Source organism: Miscanthus floridulus, chromosome 15 (assembly GCF_019320115.1).
Source record: "Miscanthus floridulus cultivar M001 chromosome 15, ASM1932011v1, whole genome shotgun sequence".
Classification (NCBI taxonomy): domain Eukaryota; kingdom Viridiplantae; phylum Streptophyta; class Magnoliopsida; order Poales; family Poaceae; genus Miscanthus; species Miscanthus floridulus.
Genome location: NC_089594.1, coordinates 30,488,690 through 30,501,000, shown reverse-complemented (window position 1 = coordinate 30,501,000; position 12,311 = coordinate 30,488,690).

The window sequence follows — 12,311 nt, the reverse complement described above, 5'->3', positions numbered from 1 at the left end:
TCTCCTTTCTCATTTTCATCATGGTTTGGTCTGAATTTGAGCTCACTGATGCCCTTTTCTCTCTCCAGTCCACCATCGCACGTCGCTAGACCTCTTGGGGCCTTCCTAGACGCTGCTAACACCTCCATCGGAACCATGGTATATCCCTTGTCGTCCCTGCACCTTTGTTTTCATCCCTAGTACATGGAATCGTCGTATCAGCGAGTTCCGCATCTCACCAGCCATGGTGCCATCGTAGGGCTGTCGTCTTGATGTGCTCACCGCCCTTCTTTTTGTGCCCTATCAAATTCGCCTTGTTCTGCTCGTCATCCCCGTGTTTTCGGTTTGGAATGAGGTAGTCAGAAATGCTGTCCCGATGTTCACCGGCAGGCTTGGCTCATCACCAGCCATGGCGTTGGCCGTGGGAGCTGTCTTCCCTGATGGCCCTCTATGCCATTGTGCCAGCGCCGTTGGTGTTTAGATGGACTATCGAGATCGTGTACCCCTTCGGGGTTATGTAACCGGTCCACAATGGACCGTGGACTTGGCGCACCGCGCCCGCGTCAGCATGCCCACCGCACACTTGGTACACCAGGCCAACCAGCGCATGCCATGTTGCGCCCAGTCAGCGGTGAGGTGGTCAAACCACGGTCAGATGAGCGCACTTTGCGTTTTAGCCCCAGCATTTTTCAGAAATCAACCCGCGGTCCAACATCAGTTCAAAAGCATTTATTTTTAGTCCTATATTTATCTATTTTAGCCCCTATACTTTTGAATAATAGTATGCACCATCCAGAACACGTTAAAATTTAGATTTTATTAGTTTAAATTCAAATTTGAGTTCGGTTTATTTATAGAAATGCCATTGAAACTTGTATTATGCATAACTTTTGTGTTTTAAATCCGATTAGAGTGATTCTTTTACTCATGTGTTCATAGCAGTACATAGATTAGTTTTATAAGCCTTTCAATCCCTGTTTTTACTATTTGTTGTACTATTCTAATATAAGCCTATTTGTATGCATGTAATGATTGGATTGGATGCTTGATTGGTGGATTGGATCACTTATAGAGGGTGAACAAGTTGAGTTTGTTGAGGAGCCAGCTATTGATCAGTACCAAGAGGAGAACTTTGAGGAAGGCTAGTGTAGCAAAGGCCCCTTATACATATGAACTCTATAATTCGTATACATGCATGTGTTTAAATTTGAATTACCTTTAAGGACTTTACCTAGATTACTATTTGTACCACATATCCTTGTTACCTAAGTTTGGGATGCATTTTGGATAGATGCTGCAGCGCTCAACATAAAATAATTGTTAAACATGACTAAAGGTATTATGCAATATGTAAAAATGGAGCTTTTTAGCAACAATTAGGGGGCTAGAGTACTGGGTTGAGTGCTCTAGTGCCTCTCCATAAGAACTTAATCCCGAAGCGGCCACCCAGGAGGTCTCATACAACCCCGAGTGTCAAATGGCTCTAACTTTAACTTGTTAACTAGATTGTACTAGCTTGTCTATAGCTTTATGTAAGGGCAAGAGGGGGCACTAGTTGGTATGTTTCTTTTCCTACTAGGGTGTGTACCGTGTCGTGACCATGAGTGCCACTCCTGGAGGAGGGCCACATATGGCTAGACGGCTAAAACCTTAGCAGCTATGACCTATTAGTGTGACTAGCGAAGAGTTACGTAGTGAAACCCTGCCACACTTCCTAGGTAGAGGTGATGTGGGCTTTGCAAACCCTAGCATTGGGAATCATGGCTCGGTGGGTAAAGTTGTACAATTTCTACAGAAATATTTAACCTGTTATAACAGTCAGGCTCACGGATATGAGCGGCCTAGATCCTTCATGATTAGTGGTTACTATGGATGGTTGGGGATTGACTAAATCCTAATTATTCCTTATCACCACTCGGGTTGGGTTTATTCACTAAAGTAGTGATTTAGGATGCTAAAACTTGACCAGCTAAAATTGCTAACAGCAGTTGCCTTTGAGCCTCATGGACCCCTTTGTTATACTTGCTAAGCATGGTATGCTTACACTTGTTTTACATTCAATGAAAATCTCAGATGGGTAATAGATAATGCATATGAAGAGTTTCCATAAGATGTCTAGGATTACTAGGGTGATGTCCCCCAGTTGGAGTCCCTACGGTGTCTTAGGCTTAGTTCTCTACTCTATGTAATAATGTTGCTAATGAGCAAGACTTGTGATAACTATGTGATGAGATATGCGATGTAATAAAGTACTTTACTTTGATATTATGGAAATTTGAGATTATATGTGTGTTGGAGATCCTGAGCGCACATATATGAGCACTTGGTTTTGTTATGCAAAATTGGGTGTGACAAAGAGGTTCCTATCTGGTGGCTCCAACAAGGGGGAGCAAAGGAAGGAGCCCAAGCCAGCGGTAGACAAAGCTAAGGGGAAGGACAGCAGCTTTCCGATGTTGGATGGCTACCTCATGATCTTCGAGGGGTTTGGTAGCCTATGACTCCAAGCGCCACCAGAAGCTTGCGCGCCATGAGGTCTATATGATTGAGTCGGACACGCCTTCCTTCCTCCGATGGTCAGAGTCTGCTATCACATTTGATCAGACCGACCACCCAAAAAGCGTCCTATAGCTAGGAAGATACCCGCTTGTGGTTGACCTAATTGTCAGCACGAAGCAGTTCACCAAGGTGCTGAAGGATGGAGGTAGTGGCCTCAACATCATGTATGCTGAGATGCTTGACGCCATGGGCATTGACCAATCACCCATCTAGTCGATCGGGGCACCTTTCCATGGCATCATGCCTAGAAAGCAGGCCATGCCACTCAAGTAGATCGATCTGCCCATCACCTTTGGGAATCCGACCAATTATAGGATAGAGACCCTTACCTTCAAGGTGGTCAGGTTCCACAGGACCTACCACGCCATCCTAGGACGTCCATGCTACGTGAAGTTCATGGTCATCCCCAACTACACCTATCTAAAGTTGAAGATGTCAGGTCTATGTGGGGTCATCACCATCGGCTCCTCCTTCTAGTGTGCCTACGAGTGCGAGGTCAAGTGTAGCGAACACGCTGCAGCAATTGTCGCCTCCAAAGAGCTCACAGCCATCAGGGAGGAGATCGTCAAAGAAGCACCTGACCCCAAGTGGTCGGCCAGACCTTTTGAGCCCGTGGAGGGCGCTAAGGAGGTCCTCATAGACCCTAGTATCTCTGAGGGCAAAGTGGTGTGCATTGGCACCACGCTTTTCTCCAAATAGGAAAGCGCACTTGTCGACTTCCTCCACGCCAATAGAGACATCTTTGCGTGGAGACCCTCGGACATGCCAGGCATTCTAAGAGAAGTCTCCGAGCATGCCTTGAAGATCAGGCTAGGCTCCAAGCCAGTGAAGCAGCAGTTGTGTTGCTTCGACAAGGAGAAACGCAAGGCCATCGACAAGGAGATTGCGAAGCTTTTGGCGGCTGGATTCATCAAGGAAGTGTACCACCCTGAGTGGTTAGCCAATCCCATTCTTGTATGAAAAAATGAGTGGGAAATGGAGAATGTGTGTTGACTACATGGGTCTCAACAAAGCATGTCCAAAGGATCCGTTTCCTTAGCCGTGCATAGACTAAGTAGTTGACTTGACCTCAGGGTGCGAAACCCTTTGCTTCCCTGATGAGTACTCTGGGTACCATCAAATCATGATGAAAGAGTCCAACCAACTCACGACATCATTCATCACCCTGTTCGGATCATTCTACTACATCACAATGTCATTCGGTCTAAAAAACACGGGGGCTACATATCAGCATTGTATGCTCAAGTGTTTTGGGGACCTCATCGGGCAAACCATTGAGGCCTACATGGATGATATCGTGGTCAAATCCAAATGGGTTGACTAGCTCATAGCCAACCTAGAGCAAACCTTCGTGAAACTCTGAGCAAACGGCATTAAACTCAACCCCAAGAAATGCGTTTTTAGGGTCCTGAGGGGTATGCTGCTGGGTTTTATCATCTCTGAGTGCGGCATCGAAGCCAACCCAAAGAAGATCTCAGCCACCACAAGGATGGGCCCAATTTAGAACATAAAGGGGGTACAGCAAGTTACAGGGTGCCTCACCACGCTCAGCCGTTTTATCTTGCGCCTCGACGAATGAGGTTTCCCCCTCTATCGGCTTCTAAAGAAAGCCGACCATTTCGAATGGATGCCCGAGGCCTAGAAGGCGCTTGACAAGGTCAAGCAGCTCTGGACAAAGGCCCTGATCCTAGTCCCCCCAATCGATGGGGAACCGCTTCTGCCTTACATTGCGGTCACCACGCAAGTGGTTAGCATCGTCCTAGTGGTAGAGCAAGAAGAAGAGGGACACACCCTCAAAGTACAGCGTCCCATGTACTTCATTAGTGAGGTCTTGTCTGATTCCAAGACTCGCTACCCCCAAATCCAGAAACATCTGTACGCCATCCTTATCGCCAAGAGGAAGTTGTCACTACTTTGAGTCGCACTGGGTGACAGTTGTGATGTCCTTCCCTCTCGGCGAGGTCATCCAAAACCAAGATGCCACAGGAAGAATCACAAAGTGGGCACTTGAGCTGATGGGCCAGGGCATTTTGTATGCCCCTCAAATGGCCATCAAGTCCCAAGTGCTGGCCAATTTCGTCGTAGAATGGACCAAGAACCAAATGCTGCCAGCAGCCATTGACCAAGAGTACTAGACAATGTACTTCGATGGATCTGATGAAGAAAGGAACTGGCGTGGGGCTAGTCTTTGTTTCGCCCTCAGGGTACGCATGAGGTACAAGGTTCGCATCCATTTTCTTGCCTCCAACAATATGGCTGAGTATGAAGCACTCATCAATGGCCTACACATCGCCGTCGAGTTGGGCATTCGACAGCTTGATATTCGGGGTGACTCCTAGCTGGTCATCGACCAAGTCATGAAGGAGTCAAGCTACCACAATGCCAAGATGGCTGCGTATTGCTGAGAAGTCCGCTAGCTGGAGGATAAGTTCGATGGTCTCAAGCTCAATCACATCCTAAGGTGGCTCAATGAAGCAGTCGACGCGCTGGTAAGGATGGCATCCGACCAAGAGCTGATGCCAATAGGCATCTTTGCCAGTGATCAGTACAAGCCCTCGGTTCGCTATGAGGAGCTAGAACAGACCAGAGACGGGCCGCCTACCCTGGGCTCGGGGGCTAACCAACTGTCAGCTCTTTCCAACACCGAAGTCATGGAGCTTGACAAAGATCCAACGGTAGAGCCTTACCCTCTAGCTAGCTAGAGGACACCTTACCTCAACTACCTCCTCCGTGAGGCGCTACCGATAGAAAAAAAATGGAGGCTCGACGGCTCGCGCATCGTGCCAAGTCCTTCGTCGTCATTGAGGCTGAGCTCTATAAGCAAAGCCACACTAGGATCTTATAGTGCTGCATCCCCATTGAACAAGGGAAGCAGTTACTAAGAGACATTCATGATGGGATCTGCGGGCACCATGTCGCCCCTAGGACCCTAGTCGTAAAGGCATTCCAACAAGGCTTCTACTGGCCGATCACAGTAGCCGATGCTGAATAGATTATGCGCACCTGCGAAGGGTGTTGATACTACACTCAGTAGACCCACCTGCCGGCCCAAGCACTCCAAATAATCCCCATCACATGGCCATTCATGGTCTAGGGGCTCAATCTGGTCGCACCTCTCAAGAGAGCGCCCGAGGGCTATACACACTTGCTTGTCACCGTAGACAAGTTTATGAAGTGGATAGAGGCTCGACCAATCTTCATGATCAAGTCCGAGCAAGCCATGTTGTTCTTCCTTGACATCGTCCATCACTTTAGAGTTCCAAACTCCATTATCACAGACAACGGCACATGGTTCACCGGGAAAAAGTTCCTCCAATTCTGTGATGAATACCACATCCATGTCGATTGGGCCACCGTTGCGCACCCTCGCACAAACAGGTAGGTCGAGTGCGCGAACGACATGGTCCTACAAGGCCTCAAGCCTAGGATCTTCAACCGGTTGAACAAGTTTGGTGGATGATGGGTCACAGATCTCCCCATGGTGCTCTAGAGCCTAAGGATGACCCCCAGTTGGGCCACTGACTACACACCATTCTTCATAGTCTATGGTTCTAAGGCCATCCTCCCTACTGACCTCGACTATGGAGCGTCAAGGGTCAGGGCGTACGACGAGCAGGGAGCCAAGGCATCCCTCAAGGATGCCATGGATCAGCTCGATGAAACGCGTGACGTTGCCCTCCTCCACTCGACCAAGTACCAGCAAGCATTGCGCTGGTACCATGGCCATCGGGTGAGGGGTTGGGCCTTCAATGTCGAGGACCTGGTGCTCCACCTCATCTAGAGCAACAAGAACCGCCATAAGGTCTCTCCACCGTGGGAGGGACCATATGTCATCACGGAGGTGCTTCGATTGGGCACCTACAAGTTCAAGGCTATCGACGACAAAGTCTTCATCAACACCTAGAACATCGAGCAGCTACATCGCTTTTACCCCTAATCTATGTGTATACTTATGAAAATTAAGAATTATGTTTCTGAAATGAAAAACGCTTTCTCTTATCGATTTCACTATCGACTCCTCGATCTTTAGTGACACCCGACCCCAGCAATGGCAAGGGGTCAGGCCTCACTCGGGGGCTGATAAGAGCATACTATTTAGAAACCATTCTATGTGCCTGAACCTTTCTCACGTTAAGATCTAGAAGCAAGGGTTGTGGAAACAAACACTAAGTAAAATTGGTCAGACAGCAAGAAACCTACGCCCCAGCGGATACGGCATTTTTGTACACCAGTGTGATCAGTTTTTTTGCCCACACCTCGAGCTCTACAGTCTTCACAATAGAAAGGGTCAGAATGCATTAAGCTTTTTATATGCAAAAAAGGGGAGAAGAGCCAAAAGTCTATTTGGCCATAACAAAAGTTAAGAACTTGTCCACTTATTACAAGTTCGCTACCTGGCCTATCTAACTAACTAATTTCTTGGGGGATGATCTCATCCTCTATCTTGGTAGATAAGTCCAATGCTAGAGGGGCCACCTCCTTCTCGATGTCCTCTAGCTCGATGTTGGTGTAGATGGGCGTGAAGCCTTGGCTCATCATCGCTAGATCAATGTTCTCATAGTGAGATCGAGCGAGCACAAATGATCAGTGAACGCTGAAGCGAAGCACGTCCCTCGCAATCTCACACGCTCGATCTGTAATCCGGATGGCGCAAACCATGTATGAGCTCATCTCTGCCTTTAGGCCCAGTTTGAGGTTGTCAAAGACCAGCTAGATGGTGACGCACAGGGCATTGTGCTCGTCGCTCTCCTTCAGGAGGGAGGCCTTCACCACGTCAAGCTCCTTCTCCAAGCCATGGCTCTTCATCACCTTCACCCCAAGCTTGTCATCAAGACCTATCCAAGTCACATACTGATCATGTCAAAAGGCCTACCATGGATTCTAGGGAGACAGACAACAAGGGAAACCGGAGGCTTACCATCCATGTCTGCCCGAAGCCTGTGCACCTCTTCACGCTACTGGGTCACCTCGGACGCTAGGCACCAGACCTCTTCCTAGCACTGACCGACCTCTACGGCGAGCCTGGTGGACACACTCTCGACTTCAACCTTCAGGTCCCTCTCCCCCTCAAGCTCACCCTTGAGGTGGTCGATCCGCTGCTGGGCGTCGGCGTGCTCCTGGCGAGCCAAGTCACGCTCCGTGCGGAGCCCCTCTATGGCCTAGAGCAAATCATCCCGCTCTTTCCATAGCTGCTCGGCCTCCACGACACCCGTGCGCTCCATCTCGATCAGGGCCATGACTTCTCCTCAGCCTCACGAACATCATCGTGAGCATTCTTCTCTCTGACTTGGAGGTCGGCTAGCTCCCAGGCGGTGGGAGTAAGCTCAGCCACCTTCTGACGAGCGGCAGCGAGCTGTGCGGCTAGCCCCACACTCTGCCGTGTCTCCTCGGCGAGGAATTGGGACTTCTCCTTACTTTAGACCATAAGGGACTGTGGAGAGGACAAGACTTAGAGGCCCAGAAAGGGAAAATGAGGGTCGGAAGCATGGTCATATCATACCTAGCCAACCAGGGCAACAATGTCGCACATCGAGCATAGCACGACAGTCAGGGCATGAACCGCAGTCCAAACATCTGTGTGGATGCTCCCCCACTCCCTCTCCTCTGCTGCGTCATCGAGGGCAACCACCTAAACCAGAGACTGGGATGGCTTCGTGCTGATCCCAAGTAGCGCCGACCTTTCTTGCCACAGCAACTCTTCTAGAGCGGACCCTCCGATGGTAGAGGGGGCGGGTTACGTGGATGCGAAGGCCTACCCCATCGCCACATCTGCTAAGGACACCTCGGGTATGCCCTCTTTTGTCTACCCCGCCACAAGCGCAACCACTCGCAGGATGATGGCTCCAACTGCGCCACCTCCGCCTATGATGTTGTGGCCACACCCAGCCATGCCATGCCCGCCATGGGCCCCTGGATGCACCCTCCTCCGTCTGCTCTCCCATGGATGCAGCCATCAGCTGCACCTCCCTGGTCGACACCGTGGCCGCCCCAGCGCCACTCCCACTCACCTCCGGCGTGGCACCAGCTGGCTCTTGGCGTGTCTACCAAAGGAGGCTCTTCTTTGGTGCAAGCCTCAGGAGAGTCCCATGACCTCTGATGCTGCAAAGGACATGACGGTCAGTTCATGTCAAAAAATCATTAAAATAAAAGGACAAAAAAACTCTTGACTCACCCTGACGCTATCGAACGATGATGTTTTGGGGCCAGCCTGCCCGACCTCGGCTGCTCCTCGTCGGTATGTTGCTGCTTTGAGCCCTCCCTCTGCTCAGGAGGTCCAGATGGAGCAGAGCGGTCGGTTCCCGCTGACTCCTGGGGCACCGCGGAAGGTTTGGACAGTGCGAGGTGACTTGATTTTGCTAGCTCTAGGGGCCCATCCTCCCCCTCCAACCCCAAGGCATGCCACAAGAAAGGCATCGCTTGCGGTAGCTTGTCCCATTGAACGGGTGACCCAGAACCATCGCCTTCCCCTTCTTCTTCTTCTTCTTCCTCTTCCTCCTTCGAGCCCTACCGCTGCTTTCCCTGGTTTATCCTCGCCCGCTGCTTCACCCGCCACCTTGCCTCCTTGTCATCCTTATCCTTCTTTCTCCGCTCATCCATGGCTAGATTTGCACCCTCACGGCCGTGTGCTCTGGCAGCGGTGCAATGTAGTCTTGAAAGCCCAACCTCGTCGGTAGCTCGATGAAGCCCACATCCAGCCAAATTGTGGGATGTCCTGGGATCAGGAACATGGCGTCAGACTCCCCTGCTGCCTCCTTGATGCGCTGCGTGACCTTGCTATCATAGAGCGGCCCTTGAGTGAACACCGTCCTATCGAGCTATGCGCCGGGTGTCATCCCGTAAGCTAGAGGGCATGCACCATCAGCGGCACCACCCTCCTCGCATGATATGCCCCAATGACACTGGCCCTGCTGAGGCCGTGGTTCTTTAGGAACATGACATCCTCGAGGAGGTCACGCATCCTCTTCTTTTCCTTGACGGGTGGCCCCCACAGCCATGTCGGTAGTGCCTCTTCGATCAAGCGATCGGTGAAGACCGGCAAGGGGGCGGTGGGGTCGTTCTTCAAATAGAACCACTGTGTGTGCCACCCCTTGTTGGATCTAGACTGCTGGCAGGGCATGTACTCGGCATCGAGATCTCCCTACCCATGTCCTTCTTAAGCAAGGAGACAGAGAAGAAGTACCTCCACGGTTCGAAGTGGGGTTCGATTCCCAGGTATCCCTCACACAGCATAATGAAGGCCACGATGTGCTGGATCCCATTGGGGCTCAGATGCTATAGCTCAATCTGGTAGTGGTGCAGCAGTCCTAGGAAGAATAGATGGGGAGGAATCGTGAGTCCACGCTCGTGGAATGGCGCGAAGGACACGACATAGCCATCGGGCGCTGTCGGCTCATCCTCGTGATCGGGCACGAGCCACTCCACCATGTTAGTCCTCCCGCGGAGAAGACCGTGCTTGATGAGGCCCTCCATGCCTGCGTGGGTGACGTCGGAGCGATACCACGTCTCCATGGGAGGAGCAAGGACTTTTTGGCGGTGGTAGAGAAGCAAAGGCTATGGATCTAGGGCGCTGGTGGTGGATTAGCAAGGACAGTAGATCCGAACGACGGTGGCGAAAAGGCAGAGAAGGCAAGATTGTGGTTTGGTGTGCTAAAACATGAAGGGGGAGGCCGCTATTTATAAGGTGGGGTGCGGCGAGAGGCAAACCGTCCACCTAGATTTACGTGCCCGTCGTGCCACGTCACATCGCCTCTTCGAGAAACGTGCGCACGCCACCTCTGGCCGCTCCCTCGAAGGACGCACTGCATGGCGGTTCACCCCAATCGGTGGGCCGAGAACCGCCATAGGTAAGGAGGGATACAGAGCAGAAAACGCTCCCATGGTCCATTCAGGCCTAGGAGTTCGAAGGTTGGCCCACTGATGGGTTCACAACCGCTCCAGGGCGCCTTTAGAGTGAGGGGTGAAAAGAGATAGGCCCACTAGCGGCCAGTACCTAGGTGCATGAGCGTCGTGGGCATCCCAGCCCACGTTCGAATCTTGGTCGGTTCCCAGTCCATGGTTTTTTCTCGAAGAAAGGCAGCAAGCCGTTGGGACCGGTCGAACGGACTAAAGAACTATATGGATTGGCTGCTAAGAATCTGGAGTCAGTCACCAGCTGGCCCTTGCTGGACCCCCATGAACGGGAAGCCAGGGCCCCACTCGGACTAGCCCGTTAATAGCTCACCGAGCACCATGATTCGTCCATCGAGGAAAAACATGGCATGGCTTAGCCCCTCCATTTTATCGAAAAAACGCTTGAGGGATGACGATCACAAGACGAGCTGACCCCTCAACTGGACCTCTATAATGCATGGGGGCTCAAGGGAAGTTGGACTCACAAGGAGACCGAATACGTGGTCATAGGACGATGGTGGATCGATCGGATCCTAGGGAGAGATCGGAATCAGGAGAAATCTTTTCCAGCCCCTCGAATCCCGCAGCTACATGTTCCCAAGCAGTCCGGTCATGACCAAAGGGAATCACAACCCACCAAGGCATCCCATGGGCAGCAGAAGATCGAGGCCCTCGAAGTCCCTCCATCCGAAAAAGCCTACGAAGGAGTATCCTAATCCTCCACAGGCTCGAGGGCTTCGGTCGGGTATCGGTATTAGGGATACCCGAAGAAGAGATCTGAGGACTGCGGACGACGACTCACCTACATAATCAAGGACGTGTTTCAGTCTCGACCGACCCTAAAGGGACGGTCTTCGTCTCGCCAAACCCTGAGGGCAAGGGCCCCGTGTCGCCCGACCCTGAGGGCACAGGCTCTGTCTCGCCCGACCCCTTGGGCATAGGCCACACATCGCCCGACCCCTTAGGCACGGGCCCCGTGTCGCCCGACCCCAAGGGTCTGGGAGCCGTCTCGCCTGACCTTAAGGGCACGGGCTCCATCTCGCCGGACCCCTAGGCGCGGGCTCCGTCTCACCCAACAGGGACCCATACTGTCTCTAACCACTACGGGTCCGAAGGTATGACCCCGAGGTCAAACTTCTGACACCGAGCAAGAAGCAGGCATGACTCGACGTGACCCATGGCCACGTCAGGCCACGCCTGGGGGTTCACATCACCAACAGTGACGGGTGCGTGGTCACTGTGCTGCCTACTCCCCGTACGGCCGCTGACCGGCACGTCGGGTCGCCACGCCATCTGTCGGAACGGGATGGGACGCCACGACTAGCTGATGACGCCAAGGCATGGCACCAGTGGTGAACAAGAGCCCGGCGTGGAGCCGTCCCCATCACCATCTACAGCGTCGACGGGACCCGCATGTAGGAGAAGAAGGACTCGACGGCCCTGGAGGCCTTCTTCTCCCTCGCTTTTCTCCTTCCTTCTCTCTGTAACTTGCATCTTCCCTTTCACCTATAAAAGGGGAAGCAGGACGCCCTAAGAGAAGGACGGGCTCACGGTGAACGAGCACACAGCTGAACAAACTCTCAGCACCCATTCGATCTTTTCTCTAGAGATTTGGGAACATCTCCCTCTCTCGTCCGTTTGTAACCCCTACTATAAACAAGTGTCGGTAACACGAGCAGCGACACACTGGACGTAGGGACATTCCGTCCGAACCAGTATAAATCCTTATGTCCTCCGAGCACACCATCCGGGCTAGATGCGCAGATATAAATTTACTCGTTGGTGGTCCGAAACACCGGCAAATGGATAGTGTGTGCTGATAAAAGCAGGGGGCCGCTACCGAAGGGTAGTAAGACATCCCTCCAGGATGCCTCTGTTAATAAATC